Raw genomic sequence first — 9,927 nt, 5'->3', positions numbered from 1 at the left:
TGTTACCTCACGGTGATTTCTATTGATTTTATCCAATTTTTTACATGTCACCCGCCTCACTTCTACTGCATGTTGGAGATTGTTTGAGGATACATTTCTACGACTAAAAGCATATAAAGCTAAGCAACAATCGACCTGCATCCTTTCCGGTTACATTTTTGTGTTCAACGGTGATGAGTCTGTTAGAAAGGTGATTGATCCTTAAACTGTTTATGGTAGTAAGTTCTAACTTTGCATGCATATCTCTCTCACACTGCTTGTTTATGAATTCCAATCTCGAAATTTTTTGTTTTCTTCATTTTAATGCTTGGTTGTTCGTTAGCTAAGGCCTACGAGATGCTTGTATCCTATAGAAACCTCATATGAAAGGTAAGAAACCTACTCATGTTTCAGCTTCTACAGTGTTAAGTTCCCACGTTTTTTTGGCATATTAAGCCCACATTATTTTGGCATATTAATTAATTCATGTATGTTCTTCCAAGAATTAAGCCATGATAAACCCAACCAAGTTGGGTTTTCAGTTTTTCTACAGCTTTACACCGGTTTCGATCGAAGGCCTTATCACAATAAATTTTTTACGAATATCAATTAATCTTGTGAAAGTTGATTTACTTATCCTATATTGTTTGTAATGTTATGTAATGACGTTTTACTACGACATAATTGCGCAGTCTAGGATATTTTACATTTTTTAAGGTTTACCTTTTAATGTCGACATTATTGAATTCACGTGCCATGAAGTTGTGAACTTTCTTTCTTCAGGTGGCTTTTTTATGATTTATAATCTTTATGTTTGATGTTATTCTCTTCACTGGTGATTGGCAGATGTTCTTTCAGCTGCAGTGTTCCAGATGCTATTACGAAGCAAAGGTTACAGAGTGGGAAGAAAGATACTTCTATTTTTGGAAGTTAATTCAAAGTCTGCACTTCATCCATTATTCGCCTTCTAATTTTTCAATCGGTTAATAAGGTATTTAAAGGTGTAAATACTTCTATCATTATATTTGGCAATGATGATGTGTTTTCTCAGTCCATTAAAGAAAGAAAGTGAGACCTTATTGCAGGGGTCTTGCACCGACTCAGAAGCAATTAAATACATAGCTTCAGGGTTGGACCCAGAACCTCTACCCCTTGCAGTAGTAAGTAATCTGGGATGATCCGACCAAGGGTTTAGGAGAAACTATTGCCACGTTATTTATTTGATCAGTCTGCTCTTGAGAATTACCTGTAATTTAATTAATGAAATTATAAGTACAATGACTTTGGAGAACCAAATATCATTTTTAAACTCGTGGTGCATAGGATGAAAAAATGAACTTAGCTAATTAATGTTTTCTTTCTTTTATCCTTACATAAGCGGTTGAACACATTTTGAGTTTTTAGAACCTTGCAGTTTCATTCATGTTTTTTAGAACCTTGCGTTTTTCATTTTTCTTTGTCTAACTGATTGTCTGCAGAAATGTGGCTGGCCAAATTGCTGGATCATGACAACGTGTACTGGTCTTGGAGAACTGGCACTTTTTTACTCTCTTCGAATTCAATTATAAACCGTACTTGGTCGTTTGAAGTTTTGTGCTTTTAGCATATTCTTTTTCTCGTCTTAGATATGAGGGCAATAGTTTCTCCTAAATCCTTGGTCGTTCAAATATCGTCTTAGATATGAGGGTTGTGCCATTAGAGTGATTTAAATTTTAAATTACAAGAAGTTCTCTCCAGACCTCTAATCTCATATTGTTTTCCTCATTCCTTTGGCTGCTAATGTTTATTCTTTTTTTTGTAAGTTAAAACGATATCTTCCAATTAAGGAACAAAGAAAACAAAATTTTGGTATTTTAAACTTCTATAGCTAGTGGCAGAGATAATTCCCAGTGTTGGAGATGTCGAGCTCGGGATATATTAGACTAAATGCGCAATAGAGTAAGTCTTGCATCATTAACAAATGGAAATATCTCATTGTAAATGTTGTTGCTAGGAAAAGACATCAGTATTTCTTTAACCTACCTCATTATGCTGTAATAATAAGACTTTTATGGTTTTAGAAGTTGTAAGGAGCGCTTGGGAAAAGACAAAGCTAATGGTTAATTTTTTATCTATCTCTTTTTGTTTTTCGCTGAACACTACCTCTGTTATGCAGTTGCGAATAGTATGAAAAGGAAACATTAGAGTATTAAGAGGAAACCTTGTGGAGTAGAGGAGAGTGTGGATAGAGATTTTCCAGTATTCAGGTTGCTCTTGTCAGATGAGGCCGACAAGATGCTTGTAGGGAGCTCATGACATTGAGAGGTAGTAAAAGAAACTCCTCTTTAGTTTCTAAACTTTTGAGTTATACTAAGCTATATCACATGAAATGTTCTTCAGTTAAAGTTGTTCATTCATTGTTATGTTCCTTTTACAAAAGTGGGTATCAAATAATCATTTGAACGTAACTCATTTTCCTTGAAGGCTTGAACAATAACCCAATACTGAATAGTAGGGTGGTTTTTGTTGGAAAACAAAAATTTTAATACACGATGTGTGGGTCTTTTTAGGCTTGCTTCTGACATTTATATTCATTGTTAAAGTTATCATCTCTTTGCTACACAGTGTTGGTTTGGTGTTTTACTCCAATTTTCTTTACATGTGACTTTTACTGCGTATTGAAAATTGTTCGAGGATACATTCCTACATCTAATGTTATACTAACAGATGCAATATTCATTGATGACAAGTCTGTTAGAAAGCTGATACATGGTTAAGCTACCAAATCTCTAGATATTTTGTTCTATTTGTTGAATTTATAATATATAAATTGGTGTTATGCGTCTGTTTACCCCTGTGGTTTTATTTATGTCTGTAACACATCCAGTTATTGAAATTTGTGCGGCTGTGCTGATTGGGAAGGATGGATTTCAAAATGGCGGACATTTTGGAATTTGAGGAGTAATTCGTTGTGAATCTGATATCCGGACTAGAGAGGGTTGCTCCACTACCATCACCGAATAGGTATAACTACCCACCATTACCTGAAGCTTTAACTTCTAACCTTAAAACAGCAGAATATCAGCTAAAGAAACTGAACACAAAATTGCAGCCCAAGAATTCTCTAGCTTCTTCCTTTTACTAATCCTGTAACCAAACTCAGATTAAACCTCCGATAGCAGCAATCTTTTTTTTAATCCTGTTACAAGTTCTAATATGAAGTACCTCCTTAACACACAAAGATGGCGGTAGTGGAATTCCAGCCAGGATTGTGTATGTCGATGAGAATAACCCTTAACACAATGAATTGCTACAGAGTTTAGTTTAGTACCTTTTATTGATGTAGAATGTACAGACTACAGAGATGGCGAGTAAGGATGAATCTTGGGTAGAGCTAAAAAAAACTTTCTTCTATAACAACTAACAAATTCAAGCTATGTTGTTACTTTTGATTAATGTATTATCTAGAAATTTTCATGTGAGATCTAGCATTACATGTTTAGTTTTTCGGGAAATTAACTTCAGATGTAATGACTGTTTGCTGTTCACTCTTACATTTAGTTTGTTTTGTTAGTTGAGGTCTACAAGATGCTCTTTGGGAGGTCATGACAGAGGTAAGAAACCAAGCTTCTTTTTTAGGTTCTACACTCAAAGTTATTGTCTTCATTATTTAGGAAAATAAATACACGTGTGTTTCTCCGAGGATCAGACCTCGCTTTACTCTTGTAATCCACATGGCGAAACTCAATTAGTCCATAACTTAATACATGTTGATGTTGAACATAACTTGGGGGAATTACAGTCATAGTTAGTTTAGTGACAATCAAACAAAACTATTGGTTTACCGAGAAACAACTTGTGTTAGAACATTAACCTCTAGCGCAGTCGTTCTTCTGCCTATTTCTTTCAGTTAATTAATTTTTTACAAATTGGTGTTGGTATAATTCATTTAAAACTGATGGGTAGGCCATAGTTTCTCAAAGTAAAAGAAACAATTGGTTTTACGAGAGCTCTGTTTTCTAGATGACAAAATTTTGAATCCCGACTGTCAAGGGCTCAAACGGATCCAAAAGGAAGCTTACCCTAGCTAGTGACGAAGTAGCTCAAGCGTACAAAACATTATGAACTCAGCTGATCTCTTTTAGGTATGTTAAAGCTTTACTTTATGTTAGTCTCTAATTATCTAGAATATGACATTTAATTGATGTAGGAGTAGCGTGTTAGAAAGGAAAACACACACAAACTGAGTTTCAAGTTATCTCGTTACAATTCTCTCTTTAGTCTTAAAGTAATCATATTTACCTTGATTCACTTGTATTAGCATTGACCAATTGACATGTAACATAAGTTTGGGTTAAGATGGAACCTTTCCCCACGAATTTTTTTTTTTTTTAAATGTTTGAATTAATAGGAAAAAAGGGAAATGTACAAAAAAGAATTGGGGGATTCACATAGGGAAGATGTTACTTACTTCATGATATCCTCCCAATTAGAAATGAAATCAAGATATGACAAGTTCCTATACGACCCCATATTCCTACTCCAATGGAACAATAACCCTAGGACATCTTCTATCCCCACGAATTGGTCTAGGATCAACCTTAACTGAGACCTTTTTTTACGAGGTCTATCACTTGGCTTTGCATGTACAACAATTATCATAATAAAGCAGTTGACGGTTAAGTTCCTTATACTAAGTAGAACAGTGACCCAAGCAGTTGACGGTTAATTGCCATACTGTTAGTAGGTACGAGGAACAATCGAGAAACTAACTTCTAGGTAATGAGTGCCTTATCTTCACTGTTAACATTTGATTGTTCGTTATTATATGTACATTTTACATGTTTACTGCATCGCTTAGATGAACACAAATTGTGGCAAATTCCATTTTACATAGATCAACTAATCTGCTCGATGTACAGACTATTAGATTAGTTGTATCTGTAGATGAGGTCGTGAGGTGTTGCAGGGATGATTATGATTACATTTATATTTTTGGCTTTCTTTCTCTTCGGTGCTAATGTTTGGTTCTTTTTGTCGGACGAGGGTTACGAAATGTTTGTAGCGAGCTTATACCTTAGAAAGGTAATAAACAAACTCATATCTAGCTTGTAACGATTTTCAGCTATATTGTATTTTACCAACATTTATGCATTCATGTTGTTGTTCCCTCAAGGATAAACCTCTAATCTCCTTAATGAAAATCAACACATGATCAGTTGATCACATACTTTTACTGTGGAATGACTTTAATCTTGTGCCTGACCTTTAATTTAGAGTTCTCAATGTAGATACTAGGATTGATAATACTGATTAGTGGTCAAAACATGTTATCTCTTCTTTTTAGAAGTTAAATGTAACACATCCAAAATTTTAGTGATTGTCTCACAGAGTGTGATGCTATTTAATGAATATTTGCACATGGAGGATAAAACTAACACATTCCTTAGGAGCACGCGCGATTGTGTTATCAGGGTTCCGGGGGCCTTCCCTTTTATGAACCCTCACCATGAGTCGAACTGGTAATACATCGGTACTTGTTTAATTTTTTTCTATATAGAGTGGGATGAATATGTCCTAAATATATGGTTAATTTTACCATATTATTTTCATATGTTTTCACTGCTTATGTCCCTTGAGTAGAAGTCCCTAGTAGGTCAGTTCTTGTTAGAAAACAAACCTTTTTGTACTGTATCTGTTTTTTAGGCTTGCCGACATATACGTTTGGTATTATATCTTAAGTTGTCTCTTTGGGCCATTGTGGTTTTAGGTGCTTTTATTAAATTCTTTATTACATGCTCTCTCTTTTGCACGCTAACCCAATGTCTTCTTTCTCTCTTATTGTCTTCAGTCACAAATTGCTCCGAGTCTAGGGTCCCAAGCTGCACAGGATCTAATAATGTTGGACGTATACAAAACTATCTCATCATGGATGATTACAAGCAATTAACCTACCAAATAGATTGATTTCTGCATCCTTATTTATTTAATGACTATGCTTGAATGATCTTTTTGATTGGATTGGTGAACACTTGGAAGCCAGTATTTACCTGGTATGGAACACATCTTTTTATTCATAATTACAATGTTACATCTGAATTATGTCTTTGGCCAGGCACTTGGGTTAGATTAATTTCATGAGACGAAGCAAAAACATGAGACTTCGATAAACGCATCATAGCCGGGTTTGTTTAAAACCGGACGCCTTTTAAGATGGTCATCTATTACTGTGCATTTTTTGTGGTAAGAATATTATATTGCTAGTAGTTACTTTAGCGTTTAAAATATCCGGCCTTTCCACAATGGAAGAAAAGGTGATCTGCAATCTCTTCGTCCTTTTTGCATTTGATAGGAAACATGCTGCAGATATTGTAGCTGCTCATGGCGTTCAAGAGCGTAATGAGGAAAGATAATTAAGGGTTCGTATGGATAACCACTAGGACATACAAGTTCTGTCATGCGATGCGGTATCTTAAGTTCCTAACCCTCTACATTAACAAATTCATTTTCTTGGTCGGGTTAGGTTTCTATTTACAAGATAATTATGTATTTATTTGAATCGCTGAAATTGGCAACTTTACATTGTTGAATTCAAGCTCTGCAACCATCTGAACAGCTCTAGGTTGCTGCACATTTTTTCCGTGACAACTGATAATGCATAGACATGTTTTGTTAAAGCCTTTTATCTTTCTTGCAATGAGTAATGCCTACTTGGGACATAGGACAGGTTGGGTCTTGGAATTTGCTGTCTAGTGATTTCATTAATAACTGCTGTCCATGCTATCTCTTTGTACAGGTCTTTCATTAAAGATTCCCAAGCTAGCATAGTAGCATCAAATTATCCTCTCTGAATCATATATGTAGTTATGTTCGTTTGAGTGACAGACTAGTGACCGTTAGAGGGACTATAGAGAAACAAATGCAAACTATATTCCTTATTTTGTCTCAAGGAAGATGTTAACTCACAATGTAAAATTGCTGGTTTTGACTCGCAAAAACTTCCACATGATCTTATCCTTTCTCGACCTGTGTTATCTGATTTTCAAACTTTGTTTTCCTTGTCTTTTTCCTTCTTTTCATGATTGTTGCAGAAATTTATTATGTTCATTATGCGTAGGTTATGGCTAATGGTTTATTTCAATTGTGAGCACTTGTCACTTGGTACCTTTTTTTTGCAGCACAAGGTTATACTGCTTCGGTAGAAGGTATGAACTATTGAGGTGTTAAGAGTCCTAACCTAGTAAATAAATGATACAGGGAACCAAGTATGTTATAATTATTCACTCTTCTGTTTAAGTTGTTCATTTGGATTTAACATAACGTGGAGATCTTTGTGTAATATATCTATTGCCATTTTACAAACTCATTAGGAAGTGAAGCCAAAATGAATTTAAATTTCTTTTGTATGAAGAGATGATGGAATGCTGGTTCACGGATAGATCTGATCATAGTATGGCCTTATAGCTTTCAGTCTCTAACTAAAAAGAGTAAATGATGATAAAAACTCAATAAGATGTCTGGCTGAAATGAAACATTAAGAATACAACCTAGAAGTAAAAAAAGTAGGTATTTAGTTCCTCCCTTTCCAAATGAAAACAAAATATTGGTGTACGGGCGTGTTGTTTTCAATGTTTAAAGTAGCTGACAGTTTATCTTGTGTAGGCTTGGTTGCTATGTAAGTTTAGCTTTACTAAAATACATAAATGTATATGTTTGCTGGACTTCTTTACTTCTCATGGTGTTTTGTTTGGGCATTTGGTTCTTTCTGTTGGGACGGTAGCACATAATGACTAACGCAATAAACAATGGAGAAGCAAAGTCTGAATGAGGTGTCAAAATAACAAGGTTTGTCCCATCTCATTCTTTTTTCTGTGTATGGTTTGTTGTAAATTAGAAACACACGATGGAGATGAAATTGAATATCTATTTGTTTTGGTTAACTGCAATTATATGTAAACAATACAAGTAGGATGAAATTGTATATCTGTTTCAGTCAAGTTTAATTTCATCATACCAGAGTAGAAGATTGCACGCCTCACTGGCAACATTTTTTGTCCAAATTACTAATGCAAACATATCTGTTTGTCTCTATAATTGATTGAAGTTATTGTTATCACCCATTTATGTCGATCTTTGTTTCTCTAAATCTTTGAATATGGGTAATGCTTAAGTACTATGTTTGCGTTAGTACTTAGATGGTTAGTTTCTCTAAATCTTTGAATATGGGTAATGCTTAAGTACTATGTTTGTGTTATTACTTAGATGGTTAGTAAGGATCTTGAGTAGAGCCAAAAGAAACTTTCTCCTATAACAACAAATTCAAGGTATGTTGTTACCTTTGATTAATGTATTATCTATAAACTTTCATCTGAGATCTAGCATTACATGTTTAGTTTTTCCACATATGGACCCCACCATAATTTTGATTACACCCGTCTATTTTTGGGGAATTTGGCCAAAACTCCCTAAGAAATTATGATTTTGGTTAAAAAGGATTCATCAAAGTTTTTTAGGCTTCACCTCCCTGATGGCAATTATGTAATTTTCAATTTCAGTAAAAAGACCAACCTAACCCTAGTCTAAGAAAATACCTTGCAAACACCTTGCACTGCCTTGCAAACACTTTGCAGTGCCTTGCAAAGCCTTGCAAACACCTTGCATGGTTTTTGCAAACACCTTGGATAGCCTTGCAAACAAATTGCAGAGCCTTGCGAACACCTTCCACAGCCTAGCAAAAACTTTGCAGAGCCTTGCGAACACCTTGCATGACTTTTGCAAATACCTTCCACAACCTTGCGAACACCTTGCACAACCTTGCGAACACCTTGCACAACCTTGCAGAGCCTTGCAAAGCTTTGCAAATACCTTGCAGAGCCTTGCAAACACCTTGCAGAGCCTTGCAAACACCTTGCAGAGCCTTGCAAATGGTTTGCAAATTAGTTTTGAATTGATTTAACATGAAATTTGTTACAAATTATTATATTTTGTCTAATAGAATGTTGTATCGAAAAACTAGCTAAAACCCCTACAAATTCATAATAGTCATTTTATAAGCTCTAGCACCATTATTTTACTTTTCTTCGAAAAACTTCCAAAGCTTTCATGAAATTCTCAATTTGAACATAAATACCAATCATGATTGTCCAAGAAAAAAATATTTCTCACAAGCATTTCATCTAACAACTTTATAGCTATTTCAACCAACCTACGTCTTCTATAACCAACTAACGTTGCATTCCAAGCAACACCATCTCTTTCAAGCATTTTATCAAACACATTGCTTGCATCAACTATACTTTCACAACTTCCATATAAATCCAACAAATAAGTTTGAACATAAACATCAAAACTAACAAATTGTCATCCATCATTCATAACTCAATGAAAATAAAGCAATGAAGAAGTTGGATTATACCTTGAAACACTATCAAATTCTCCTTCCATTCAAAGTATATAAAACTTTATCTCTCTAGAATTTAGAACCAAAAACTAAATCAAACCCCTTAAAAGCCTCTTCAAACAACAAGCAAATAGATTAAATCACCAAAACCTAAAAACATTAACCTATCTTATAGCCAAAATCGATTCAAACCCCAGAAATTTTAATCGACGTCGACAATCCAACTCGGTTCGTTCATGAGAAAAACTCAAGTTCCTGATTTATTAGTTAGATTATTACTAGGTATTTCTAATTGAATGAAGGGTATTTTTGACTCTTAAAAAGTTGGTGCCTTTAAAAATGTCCTTCAAGCCTATTTTTATAACTTACTTGGGGTCTAGCTAGTTAAAAAGATGGGTTGTCTTTTTAACAAAAAAATACAAGAAATTGGGCCTCCTGCCCAATTTCCTGATCTATTATTATATATCAAACAAGACTAAATAATTATTATGTGTATAAATTATCTATCTGGTCATACTTCAAGAGGAAATTGGGCCAAACTCCCTAAAAAAGTGGGGTTTTGGTTAAAA

The 9,927-nt window shown here is 34.6% G+C and overlaps 1 long non-coding RNA gene across 2 annotated transcripts; it reads left to right on the top strand.

Moving 5' to 3' along the window:
* Nucleotides 1–1,483: 1,483 nt before the first annotated feature.
* On the top strand, nt 1,484–5,012 carry LOC147556904 (uncharacterized). 2 transcript variants are annotated; one of them, XR_015234972.1, is made up of 4 exons: nt 1,484–1,917; nt 2,135–2,283; nt 2,846–3,572; nt 4,012–5,012. It is a non-coding gene; the product is annotated as an uncharacterized LOC147556904 (long non-coding RNA). The 2 variants fall into 2 exon arrangements; XR_015234971.1 differs by lacking the exon at nt 4,012–5,012 and having other exon boundaries at nt 1,490–1,917; nt 2,846–3,955.
* The last annotated feature ends 4,915 nt before the right edge of the window (nt 5,013–9,927 follow it).

Source organism: Eschscholzia californica, unplaced genomic scaffold (genome assembly GCF_041429995.1).
Source record: "Eschscholzia californica isolate CP2 unplaced genomic scaffold, dmEscCali1.0.p SCAF_2, whole genome shotgun sequence".
In the NCBI taxonomy this organism is placed as follows: Eukaryota; Viridiplantae; Streptophyta; class Magnoliopsida; order Ranunculales; family Papaveraceae; genus Eschscholzia; species Eschscholzia californica.
The sequence above is the reverse complement of the archived record's forward strand: the minus strand, read 5'-3'. Positions and strand labels throughout refer to the sequence as shown.